This window comes from Lissotriton vulgaris, unplaced genomic scaffold (assembly GCF_964263255.1).
Source record: "Lissotriton vulgaris unplaced genomic scaffold, aLisVul1.2 SCAFFOLD_3869, whole genome shotgun sequence".
NCBI classification, from domain to species: domain Eukaryota; kingdom Metazoa; phylum Chordata; class Amphibia; order Caudata; family Salamandridae; genus Lissotriton; species Lissotriton vulgaris.
Genome location: NW_028247765.1, coordinates 57,672 through 71,422, shown reverse-complemented (window position 1 = coordinate 71,422; position 13,751 = coordinate 57,672). Strand labels below are relative to the sequence as shown.

Below are 13,751 nucleotides of genomic sequence, written 5' to 3'. Positions count from 1 at the left end.
ACATTCTTTAACAAAGGCGTTCTTAAATGCAGAGACTGTGATCAGCTACTTTGCTATGGGGAACAAAGTGTTCTGCTCATGGTTCGAGCATTGGAGATCCATCGCTGCCGTTCCCAGCCCTACATTTTTTTTTTTTTTGCTCCTGTTGAGCAGTTTCCAGTCCCTGTTTTTGTTTTTGTTCTAAAAAAAGAAAAAAGAAAAAAAAGTTCTTTTCAGAACTACCTCCAATTCTCATCAAAGAGCTATGTTCTTAAAAAATGAAAAAGAGTAAGTGAAGTGGAGTGCATTGATAAAGGAGAGGAAAATGTGTAAGAAAGCACAGAAAGGGACGAGAGGTGAAAGGAAGTGAAGTAGGGGGACTGAAAGAAGGTGAGTGTGGGGAAGGAGAGTGAGGAGAAGGAGAGTGAACAAGGGGAATGTGGATATTCGAAGAAAATGTAGTAAAGGAACAGGGGTGTCGAAGGGTAAGAAAAGAGCAGTGATGTTTTGGAAAGAGTGGAGATACAGACTGGATAAAGACAAGTAAGTGAGAGACCAGGTAAGTAAGGCAGTGAAGAAACAGAGAAAGTGAAAGAAAAAATAAGAGTAGAAGACTGAAGGCCTCATTTTTGCACCTGCCTCACAGCAGGTGTAACACTAACGCAGGTCCTTCAACATGGGCCTGGCCCCATGTGAAAGGATTCATTGCTGGAGTTGTGTCACTTTTGTGACACACTCCAGCAATGCATCACTTTTGCGCTTACAGATACGTCAGAAATACTGACGTATCTGTAAGTACTTGCGACATAATGCGTCATAAATTAAATACTTTTTGTGAAGCACCAGTACTGTAAAAAATGCACCTTATTCAGTCATATTTACAAAGTGACGCATCTAGGTAGATGCGTCACTTTGTAAACCCCTGCGCCACATTATACCTACGTCAGGTGAAATGTATGCAAAAGGGGCGTATTGACGCAAGAAAGGGTCATAGAGGTGACGCAGTGAAATCTATGAGATTTCACTGCGTCACTTTTAGGACGCCGTTGTGTCAAAATCTTGGGCCTGCCTCACAGCAGGCGTAAGACTGATGCAGGCCCTTTCACATGGGACTTGCCCCATGTGAAAGGATGCATTGCTGGAGTTGCATCATTTTTGTGACGCACTCCAGCAATGCATCACTTTCCTCTAAACACTCACATTTTTTACACTGTTTTTCCCCGTGGTGCACTCACGGAGCGCGTACAGGAGAGCGTACCGGGGAGCGCCGCCAGCGCTTACCCAGCGAAAATAAAAATAAAAATAAAAGTTTTTTAGCCATTCAAGGTCCTTCTAGGCCCCCCTCAGAAAACCTAGGGGGTCAGGGGGTGTCTACTCTGCCCCCTTTTAATTATATCCCCCTTTCTTTTTTCACCTCTTGTGTCTCGATTCTACTGAGACACAAGATGGTGGACTCTCCGGACTGTTTAGAATGTTGACAGACACCCGACAGCCAATCAGCTTTCCGCTCGCGCACTCCCGTTGCGTGCCAGGTGGGCTCCCCGGTACGCGCACTGGTGAGCGCCCGCAGCGCGCCTGTAGATATATATGTGTTTTTGAAGTTAATTTTCATAAAAACCACTGGAGCAATTTTCACCAAACATAGCAAAGGCACATCTGCGTACCAGTCCCTACAATTTTGCTAAGTTTGGCGTAATTCTGTTCAGCGGTTCAGGCTGTAGACTTGTCAGACCGTCCTATGGAAATTAACATGAAGAAAACACGTTTTGGGACCCCCCTTTTTTCTCAGCCCGCACTTCACGAATCCCCCCGAAACTTTCAAGGAAGGAGCAGAGCGCAGCAAGACCATTTTAAGGAAAATTACAGGCAGATCTCTCAATCGGCGCCAAACTTATTCCCAATAGAATGTTTGGAATTTCCGATGGTAGCCAAGCCTAACTATAACTACCTACTGGCGACCGCCAGTAGGTATATATAGTTAAGACCTAGTTACCATAGAAAATTCCGAACATTCTTTTGGGAATAACTTTGGCCCCGATTGAGGGATCTGCCTGTAATTTTCCTTAAATTTGCCTCCCGGCCCTCCGCTCCTTCCCTGAAAGTGTCGGGGGGACTCGTCAAGCGGGGGTCGAGAAAAAAGGGGGGTCCCAAAACGTGTTTTCCCCATGTTAATTTCCATAGGGACATTCTGACAAGGCTACAGCTCGAACGGCTGAACAGAATTACACCAGATTTGGCAAAATGGTAAGGACTGGTATGCAGCAGTACCTTTTGTATGTTTGGTGTAAATCCCTCCAGTAGAGTTTGAGAAAATTGAGTTTGAAATTTTTCAAATGACATTTTCTATGGAACCTTTAGACACTGCTACAGCCCGAATGGCTGAACGGAATTACACCAAACTTGGCAAAATGGTAGGGACAGGTAAACAGTAGTGCGTGTGATTTTTCCGAATTTTGGCCAGCTCTGCTCAGCTCCTACCCTAAACGTTTCAGGTGGATTCGTCAAGCAGGGGCCGAAAGGGGGGTCCCAAAACGTATTTTCCCCATGTTAGTTTCCATAGGGACCTTTAGACATGGCTACAGCCCGAACGGCTAAATGGAATTACACCAAACTTGGCAAAATGGTAGGGCCTGGTATGCAGTAGTGCCTTTTCTATATTTGGTGAAAATCCCTCCAAAAGTTGTTGAGAAAATTGAATTTGAGCAAATTATATATCTATATGCGCACCATAGGCGTACGGTATGCGTACCTTACGCGTACGTGCGCGTACCCTTACGTGCACGAGCGAGTTTCTGATTGGCTGGAAGTCGACTGTCAACATTCTAAACTGTCCAAACCATTAAGTGTTGGCCACCATCTTGTTTTTCAGGAGAACTGAGGCACAAGAGAACCCAAAACAAGAGTGGAAAACACGAAAAGGGGGCAGGGTAGAGACCCCCCAACCCTCTAGCCCTTCTCAGGGGGTCCCAGAAGGACCCCCAAGGGCAAACAAAAATAAAAAATTCCCAAAAAATCGAGGGGTACGCACACCGTACGTGTACGGTACGTGTACCGTGCGCGTACCCCTAACTATATAAGGCCTGAAACCTATGGTTTTTTTAAGTGAGTATATATATATATATATATATATATATATATATATATATATATATATATATATATATATATGTATTACCTACTGGCGTGTCGCCAGTAGGTATATATAGTTAGGATTATTTGTCTATGGAACTTTTGAAAATTCTATGTCTAATAACTTTGGCGTTTGTGGACGGAATCGGCTGAAATTTTCAGGAAAATGGCACATTTTGTTTCTGAGCAGCCCCTGAAAATTCGGGGGGGTTTCATCAAGGGGCGGCCGAGAAAAAAGGGGGGTCCCAAAACACGTTTTTCCCATTCATTTTTCCATAGGGCCTTTGGCCTCACTTTTAGCTCGAACGGCTGAATGGATTTGCACGAAACTTGGCAAAATTGTAGGGACTGTTAGCCCGATGTGCCTTTGCTAGGTCTCAATATATGTGCTCCAGTGGTTTTTGAGAAATTAACGTTCAAAACAAGATATATATCTGTAACAGCGCTCCGGGCTGCGCTCCGGTCCGCTTACTTTTCGCGAAACGGAACTTTGCGATGCGAAGCTGATTGGCTCTCCGGTGTCTGTCAACATTCTAAACAGTCCGGAGCGGCCGCCATCTTATCTCTCGGTAGGATCGAGAGAGAAGAAGAGGTGAAAAACGAAGGGGGAATTTAATGAAAGGGGGCAAGGTATACCCCTCTTGACCCCCTAGGAATGATGTTGGGGTTATTAAAGGGTCCCGGGCCGCGAACTGGGCCGCAAACTGGTAGCGAAACGGGAATTCACCATTTTGTGTTTCGTTTTAATTAAATTACTAGGTATAAGGGGGTGCGGGAGACGTATCCTGATCCCTTATGTTTTCTGAGGGTGGCTGAGGAGGCTCATATATGTTGATACATGTCTTCCAGCGGCTGTGCGTGAGCTTTTTTTTTTTTTTTTTGCTGCGTGACGTCTGTTAACGTTCGATTCGATGGAAATCAGGAAGTGTTGACCACCATTTTGTCACTGCGAGTAAATATTTTGTTATAAATGAATCCTTATTGATAAACATTGTCTGCGCCATCTTGCCTTTTTGTCCAATGCCACAATTTTGTCGTGCACAGCAGCCATTTTAGATGCCTTGACCAGACCCACTCTCTGCACGCCGTCGATTCTCAGCACGGCTCCCCACCCTCGCAAGCATCTCCCCCACGCACTGGTCACCCCCGCTCTCTCTCTCATGCATGGGCCATATACTTCCCCCCATCTGCGCTGCTCTTCCCTGAGAATCACACCCTGTGCCCGCCCGACACCTCCCTTTCACCCTATTCACTACCGCACCCTCTGACACTCCTCTTCCTCTGTGTCCGATTGTCCAGGCCGGACCCAGGCTATCACTTAGCCCTGCGGATGTAGTTTATGGCCCCAGCTGTAGAGAATCCAGACATACCAATCCTCCCGATTCAGGCGTGAGACTACTGATTTCAGTGCTAGTCTTCCGCCTCCCGATTCCTGCAAGCAAAAACCCGGGGGCATATTACCAACAACTAGCGATAATTTTTGTCTCTAACTTGTTTAGAGACAAAAATTGTCGCCGCACATCGGCGAATTTTAACGCAGATAAACCTTGCTATTAGCAAGGTTTATCGCAAATGCGATAAAAAACGGCCGCAATGCATGAATATCGCTGAAAAGTCAGCGATATTCATGCATTATCCAGCAAATGCTCTTAGCCATGTTATCCACCTCCCATTGGATAACATGGCTAAAAACTGCTCAGGGCAGGTGTTAGCTTTTGGAGATATTCGCGCTTAGAGCGAATATCTCCAAAAGTTGGTAATAGGAGATAGCGATGTTAGGGACTGTTTCCAGTTGCTAACATCTTGGCACGCCCACTTTGCATGTCATTAGTGATAAATATCACTGACATGCAAAGCGGGGCCCAAGATGGTCGCTATCTCCTTTTAGCTGTCACTAACTGGTGTTAGCGACAGCTTGGTAATAGGGAGATAATTTTATCTCCGCTTTCTTGGCTTTTAAAGCAAAAAAAGCGGAAATAAACACCCTTGATAATATGCCCCACGATTCCTCGGGGGTTTCAGCTGACAGGGCTTGGTATTGTGTTACGTGCTAATTCTTCCAGGAAACGTCAGAGGGTCGATGCAGGGGTTCTAGAAGGGGTGATAAACCATTTAAGCCTCATGAACAAGCGCATGGTCTTTTAAAGATTTGTGAAGTACTCGGGGCGGCGGTGTGTGTGTGCCCTCTTTCAGGAGCGGGCGGGGGGGGGGGGGCACTGCCAGCAACTTGCCAGGCCAGGCAGTGTTCAACACGTGCATCACCCTTTCTCTGCCTGCTATTGCGCTCCATGCTTCGGAGAAGGTTAAGAAAAAGAACGTGCATTTGAGTTTGAAATGTCCGATCCTGTAGCAGTACACTTGCAAAGCCCACACATGACAATAACCCGATTCAAGGCTCCATTCACCCGATTTTTTTAAAAAATATAGTACTCCAAGAAAGTAGGATTATAAAACTTTATTAACTTTTAAATATAACGAACGCAACAAAAACTGTAAATATATTTAAACATTTTTTGACAAAAAAAACCAACAATGGTCAGAAGCTGTCTTTTGTGCGAATAGTCCCAAGGCAGCACAACGTGCTGAGTTGTGGAAGGCACCCAGGTGAAGAACCATCCCTTCTTTAAACCCCATGGTGACCAACTATAGTTTCAATGAGTGCTATGTCCCAGGTTTTACATAAAGTAGTGTTTACCTAGAGTGGTGCTGTGTAGGACACTCTGAATGGAAATTAACCAGCACTATAACGATAACAACAACAACAACAATAATATAACTTTTATGCCCAAATTACGCAAACATTTAGCTAATCTGCTAAAGGGGGGAGTCGCCATTTCTTTTGATAATTTATTCACCCATCCGTAGCCTCTCTAATCTCCATTACAATGTGTTTCTTGCTGAAATTAACCAGAACTATAACCATAACAACAACAACAACAATAATATAACTTTAATGTCCAAATTACACAAAGATTTAGCTAATCTGCTAAAGGGGGGAGTCGCCATTTCTTTTGATAATTTATTCATCCATCCATAGCCTCTCTAATCTCCATTACAATATGTTTCTTGCTGTCGCTAGCTGATGAAAAAACTAAAGTGATAACTTCCTCATCCTTATTTTGTCTTTCTTTGTTCCTTAAGATGTTATCTGTGTCAACCTCTTCCGAGAATGCTGATGCGTTAGGGATTTCCTTGTGTTTCTTAATAGCATTGGTGTCTACACACTTCTTTGTCAATTCTGTGAACATGATAACTGCTTCATAAACAGACGATATCTTTGTTAAGTCATTAGTGTTAAGTGTGTCTGAAACTACAGTGCCCTTCTGTTTTTCTTTCTTCAGGCTCTACAGAGTTTTGTGTGTTGTTCTTTTGAGCGACAATTATTCCAGAGGTTTCAGGTTCACTTGTTTTGTCCTGCAGTGAGTTAACAGCTTTAGAGACTTCATGTTTATTTGCTATGTCCTGCTGTGCGTCAACTGCTTCAGAGACGTCAGCCTCATTTGTTATGTTTGACTAGATCCTGGACCTGCCCGGCCGCGCCCAAAATGGCGCCGGTGTAAATGGGACTCGTAACTGCTTGTTGTGTACTGGTTGCCCAACCTTGATATCACGAGATACGTATGCAGTTTTGAAGCACATGGCGGAGGCTCGTCTGCTGTAGTGGGGCGCCCCTTTATCGTTTCAGTTGCCATTCCGCCCGCTTTTGCTACACTGTGCCTTTTCCGCCATTCAGCTGTTTACCGCCCGCTCTTACGGCTACAGCGTCTCGCTCACCATGTAGTTGAGTTGCTCCCACTCTTGCGGTGCAGCGATAGGCGGCTGCCACAGGACTCTTAAAATGGCGGCCGGCTCTTCGGATTTGGGCCTGGTCCAGTAAAATGGCCCTGGGACACCTTGGAACTCGGACGCTTGTCTGCCAGGGCTTGGGTCCCATTCTCGAAAGCGTCCCCTCAGCCTTGAAGATTCTACAAAAGTCTTGGGGGCCCTCGACTCCCGCAGGCTTCCGGTGGGGAGCGGCTGCCATGATTGCTTGCGGATTGGCCACGACGGAGCTACGAGATGGTGGTGCTCTCATGGTGACGCCAGCTTCAGTCTGAAACATCCAGAAACAAGGTGGGGCTTTCATCGTTTGGGAAAAAAAACATTTTAATCCAATGAAAAGTGTTATTTTTAGGTCACATGACCTAGTCTTACATCATTAGGAAAACAAAAGTAAAATGAACCAATGAAAAGTTTTATTAACAAGTCACATGACCTGTTATGCTTACGTTACGCGCTGCGCGGCGCGCTCTGGATCGTTTCCGGGAAGCTGCGCCTTGCGCACCGGAGCACTTCCGGGTGCGCTAACGCGGCGCGTCATATGACGCATTACGCGACAACGCAGGTCCAGAATATAGTCAAAATGTCTCCACCAACCAGCGGTCGGAATACAACCGCTTTCAGCAGTCCAAAAAGTTCTGTTAAATCGCAAGAGCGGGAGCAACTCAACTACATGGTGAGCGAGACGCTGTAGTCGCAAGAGCGGGCGGTAAACAGCTGAAGGACGGAAGAGGCACAGAGTAGCAAAAGCGGGCGGAATGGCAACTAAAACGGTAAAGGGGCGCCCCACTACAGCGTGTCTTCAGGTCAAACGGATTGTGGGACAAGGTCCAGAATGGAAGAGTCATCAAAAGGCAAAAAATTCCGCCGGACCCCGGGAGCCGGCCGCCTATGTCGGGGGCGATCTCAGGCCACACCAGGGCAACACGACTTGGGGACGGGGCAGGAGCCAAGCGCCCCCTCCCTGTCCGAGCCATCTCACCGCCCCTCGGGGGCCTCCGTCAAGCGGTTTAGGGACGCACCGTATCACATTGTTTTCCAATGCAGTCAGGTCCACAAACGGACCCCACTTACTTTGAATAGTGAAGCTGCAGCAGGTGCAAATAAGGTTTAGACAGTGTTACAAGCGCTGCTTAGAACTCTGAAGTATGGCACTCAACATCCAGGACTTTTGCCATTTGTGTAAGGCAGTGACATCGAAGCAACTCAGGGACCAAAAGCATGAACGAACACTCACGTATGAAAATCTTATTTGGGGAAGGGGCAGGATCCAAACGCCCCCTCCCAGTTCGCGCCACCACACCGTATGTAGAAAATCTGAAGCCATCGTTCTACAAACTCTCAACCGGCCTTGGATGGAAAAATCTTAAAGAATGTACAAACTGAAAACCAATTTTTGTCTGCATAGCATCAGCAGCAACGCTTGCTATCAGTGCATGAGTTTCATGCTCGATCGATTGAGCTAGCCGGATCGGGCAACAAAAAGTATAAAATAGTTATGTAAATAGTTATTTAATAAAATGTTTTACCCTGTTACTTTGCTGGTGTGTTGTATATATTTATAATATTTGCATAGGGTTTGTTGTTATTTTGGGCGGGGTGGGTGGCGGAGTCGAGCTGTCTTGCAGCCATCATGGTGTGGAGCTCAGTTCATCTCACTATTTTCGCATTTCTCATGAAGGGTTGTTCCTAATGTTTGTATTTTAGCGAGGTCAAAAAGAGATCCAATTAGTGGTCTACTGATTTTGCTCGATTACTTTTATTTTTTTACACGATTTTTCACTATCTGCAAAGACTAAACAGAGTATTGCGACTTTGTGCTTGTTTGTAAATAGAGAATGATCCAAAGAGAACCAATTCTAAAACAGTAAATGCTTGGATAACAATCAATCAAATGGAGAGACAAGCAGGTACGACGGATTACAACGGGGGTAAAGGTCTGCGTTAACTACCCTTCACTATCTGCAAAGAGAGAGTACTACTAAGAGAAAAGAGGGGAGGAGGGGGGCAGCGTTCAAAGCACATCAGCGTGCATAAACACGAAAACGTTTTTACCTATCACGTACTTGACATTTGACAGCTTTTGATATTTGCTATTAAAAACCCATTGAAATTCACAGAAAAAACCATAGGTTATAGTCCATATATAGTTAGGAATTTGCATTTACAAAACCTTGAAAATTCACTGAAAAAACCATTGGTTATAGAACATATATAGTTAGGAATTTGCATTTACAAAACCTTATTTTACTCGCATAAAACCATTGAAATTCCATATATAGTTAGATGCGCTAACTATATATCGCGCACCCGCAATCCACTGCTGATGATGTCACATATTACATCATTCATGACATGGTTAGTGACATCACTGATGACATCACTGATGACATCTCAAATGACATCACTGATAAAATCACTGATAACATCTCATTTGACATTACTGATCACATCACTGATGATATCATTCATGTGATAATACCATGAACCTCTTCAGACTCTAATATAACCTTAGATACAATCAGTGTAAACAGACAGTCACAGACTGTCACTCATCCATGGAGTTACTCACACACCTAGTCAGTCATGCAAACAATCAATCACACTTCCATTTCCTCAACTATACAGTTATACACACCTTACTTATTCAAACATATACTAACACATATTTACTCTGTTATACAATCCCTGATACAAGTTCACAATGATCCATACAGCCACTCACACATTCACTGGCTCTTATGCACAGTTATTTATATATGTCAACTCTCACATGTACTGTGTTTTACATATGTACTTACTTTGACATGTAGCACTGAGATATCCATTCACTCACTAATACACTAATGCACACAGTCATCCGCCCATACAGCTGTTTCCACATGCAGTTTTGAACCCATACATATAGTGAATCAACTACTCACACATCTATGTACAGAGTCACACACCTCCCAGCTACCCATACACACACACTCAGTGTCCCATACAAATACTTGGACAACCAATCAATAACCCATACAGTTATTCATATAGCTACTGATCAACACATGCAGCAGTTTGTAGAACAACAGATATAATGATGCACAAATTAAGATAGTTTAGTCACTAACCCATGCACTCATTAAGACACATTTAATCATTCTCTCATACAGTCAGTCATGCACCTACTAAATCCTTCTTCCAGACACTTATACATCCACTCATTCTTCAATATGTAAGACATATTTTAACTTTACAGAAACATACAGTCACTGGATGTTGTCATCAGTGATGTCATTTGAGATGTCATCAGTGATGTCATCAGTGATGTCACTAACCATGTCATGAATGATGTAATATGTGACATCATCAGCAGTGGATTGCGGGTGCGCGATATATATTTAGCGCATCTAACTATATATGGAATTTCAATGGTTTTTTCAGTGAATTTTCAAGGTTTTGTAAATGCAAATTCCTAACTATATATGGACTATAACCTATGGTTTTTTCTGTGAATATATATATATATATATATATATATATATATATATATATATATATATATATATATATATATATATATATATATATATATATATATATATATATATAAATATATATATATATAATATATCAGTTATGTCATGGGTGGTGTCACTGACCACGTCATGAGTGATGCTATATGTGAGGTCATAAGCAGTGCATTGTGGGGGCATAAGTTATAGTTCACTAAGCTAACTATAACTGCTGAATTTCTCTAGTTTTGCATGAGCGAAAAGTCAGCCTAACTATAACGTCCCTGTAACCTTTGGTTTTTTTCAATGAACATGTATATGTATACGCACATATATATATATGCACATATATGTACATGTGTGTTTATGTATAGATATATGTATGTATATATATATATATATATATATATATATATATATATATGCAAAAACAACAGTTGATGGACAGAATGCAGAACGATGTCATACATTAACCCCAGTACAGAGATCTGTCCCTAAATCCATCGTTTTTTTGCACTCCACAACACCCCGGTTCAGACATATGCAAATCAGCCTTGACCCTGTGCCTCATGGGAACAGTCCAGCCCGAACTGCCAAGCCATGTCTTTCCTGGACCGGAATCAAGCATCCTAGGACCGGTTTCTGGCTTTCAGCCGTCTTCAGTCAGGATAGCTGGGGTGGTGTGGAGTGCAAAAAAAACGATGGATTTAGGCCCAGATCTCTGTACTGGGGTCAATGTATGACATTGTTCTGCATTCTGTCCATCAACTGTTGTTTTTGTATATATATATATATATATATATATATATATATATATATATATATATATATATATATATATATATATATACACATATATATATACATACTTTTATTTATATATATATATATATATATATATATATATATATATATATATATATATATATATATATATATATATATATATATATATATATATATATATATATATATATGGATATAGATAGATATAGATAGATACATAGTTTCACTGAAAAAAATAAATGTTACAGGGATGTTATAGTTAGGCTCAGGGTTCACTTGTACAAAACCTGTAAAATTCAGCAGTTATAGTTAGCTGAGCTAACTATGACTTGCACCCCAGTAATGCTCTGCTAATGACCTCACATATTACATCATTCATGACATTATATGACATGTGTTGAGGATAGCAACCAGGAAGTGTTGGCAGTCATCTTGGGACTCCGCTTCAGCTGAGTTTCACCAGAAACTTTGAAAAAATATAGAAAAGGGGCAGGGTAGAAATACCCAGACCTCCTACATGTGGTGGTGGGGTCCCACAGGTACCCCGCTTGGCGGATGAAAACTATTTTTTTTACAATCTTTCCATAAAATCGTGGGAGGATCTGCACATTTGTGGCAAATTGCAAAAAACCACAAACAAGTTCTCTCACGCTTCTTTGTATTTCAGCTCCCAGGTGGGCTAGTTCCTGGGTGCATGTGGCAATACAAAATGTAAAAGGTGGAGTGCACCATTAAATCACCAAATATGTGGCTGGGCATCATAGTATTGAATCCTAACTGCAACATAAGATACAATCAAGTGCAGACAGCATTTATAAACGGTCACATCAAAGAATTAAATCCTAACCAAATGCATGTGCTAAATTCAAGTGCAAACAGCACTAGTAAACAGCCACATTATAGCATTGAATCTAAACTAAACACATGTGCTACAAGTAAAAATGTCAATCATAAACAGCTGCAGTCTTAGATGCAAGGTTTCCACTTTGACAATGCTCCGTGCAAGAAAGCAGTGGCCAACAACTTTGAGCATGTTGATTAGGAGTCTCTTCAGCAGCTCTTCAAAAAGTGCCACTGCAAGAAAGCAGAGGAGCATGCCAAGATCATCTTCAACATCGAGAAGGAAGTGGATGAGCAAGGTAGAGTATTGATGTCGCTGAAGCAGTGCACCAGAGACAAACTGGTCCAGTTATTGAAAATGGCCAGGCATTCCCTGAAACTCATCTGAGCTTCAGAAGTAGGAAAGACGAGGGACAGCACAGACTGTTCCGCATTCCTGCTCTGCTTTGTATCTGACATGCTGAGTAGCTAATGACAGCACCCAACTGACACCTTCAGCAGGCAGTTCGCAGGGCACAGGCAGACAGAACAGAGGTTTCTGGGGAGTGTCTGGTACAGAGCATGCAACACAGAGACTTAACTGCCAATGCCAGGCCACAGAGGAATTCTGTCCGAGACGTCCAGTGTCCTGCCACACGGAGAAGTCCAGTCAGAACATGGGTGCAGAGGCACGAAGTACAGAGATGTTCAGTGCAAGGGTAAAAGAAAGCAGCACAGAGACTTATGCAGCACCTGGTACAGTGATATACAACACACAAAATGATGCCTGCAGCTCAAAGACTTATGTAGTGCCTGGTAGCAGCACATGGGACTTCCATGCAGTGCCTGGGTGCAGTGGCATAAAGCCTGGGTCGGGCTGTCCATAGCGGACTTCGGTCATTTCCAAGGGGGGCTGGAAGGGTGAGGGCCAGTTTTGGAGTGGTTTAATGGGGGCTGGTTTTGCTGTAGTTCTGCAATATTGGCAGCCCTTCAACAACAGCAGCATTGCTTGGGACCAGTTTAGTTTTCATTTTCATTTCATTTGCATTTATATAGCGCATAAATCACCCGAAGGTCTCTGAGCGCTTGCAGAGAACCTCCAGACAGAGACCCAGAACAGGGCAAAAGGCAGGGCTAGAAGAGCCAGGTTTTTAGCTGTCTGCGGAATCTCAGGTAATCGGGTTCTGTCCTAATCTGGAGGGGCAGGAGGCAGTTCCAGGCATCAGGAGCTGTTTTGCTAAATGCCATGTCACCGTTTCTGGCCGTACGTACCCTAGGGACACTTAGGAGAGACTTGCTGGATGATCTAAGCGTTCTCGCCGGATGGTAGACCTTACGGTTTTGTTCTAGGTATGTTGGACCATGTCCATTGATGGATTTATGGACCAGGCAACATAATTTGAACTTTAAGCGCTTTTGTATTGGGAGCCAGTGCAAGGTTTTTAAGCAGGGCAATGACGGGGTGCAGGAGGGAAGGTCGAGCACCAGCCTTGCAGCGGTGTTCTGAAGAACCTGTAAGCGAGCCAAGAGCGTGGTATTTATTGAGGACAAAAGTGCGTTCCCATAATCAATCCTACTGACAATGAGTCCCTGTACTATGGGCATGTGAGCTGAGAGGGGAATCCATTTAAAGATTTTCCTCAGACTACACATGAGGCCAAAGCTAGTGCATACTACTTTACTTATGTGATCAGACATGGACAACTTATTGTCGATTGTTACCCC

At 43.3% G+C, this 13,751-nt stretch overlaps 1 pseudogene; it reads left to right on the top strand.

Moving 5' to 3' along the window:
- The first annotated feature begins 4,268 nt into the window (after positions 1-4,268).
- On the top strand, positions 4,269-12,435 carry LOC147665054 (transcriptional and immune response regulator-like; annotated as a pseudogene).
- Positions 12,436-13,751: the final 1,316 nt, after the last annotated feature.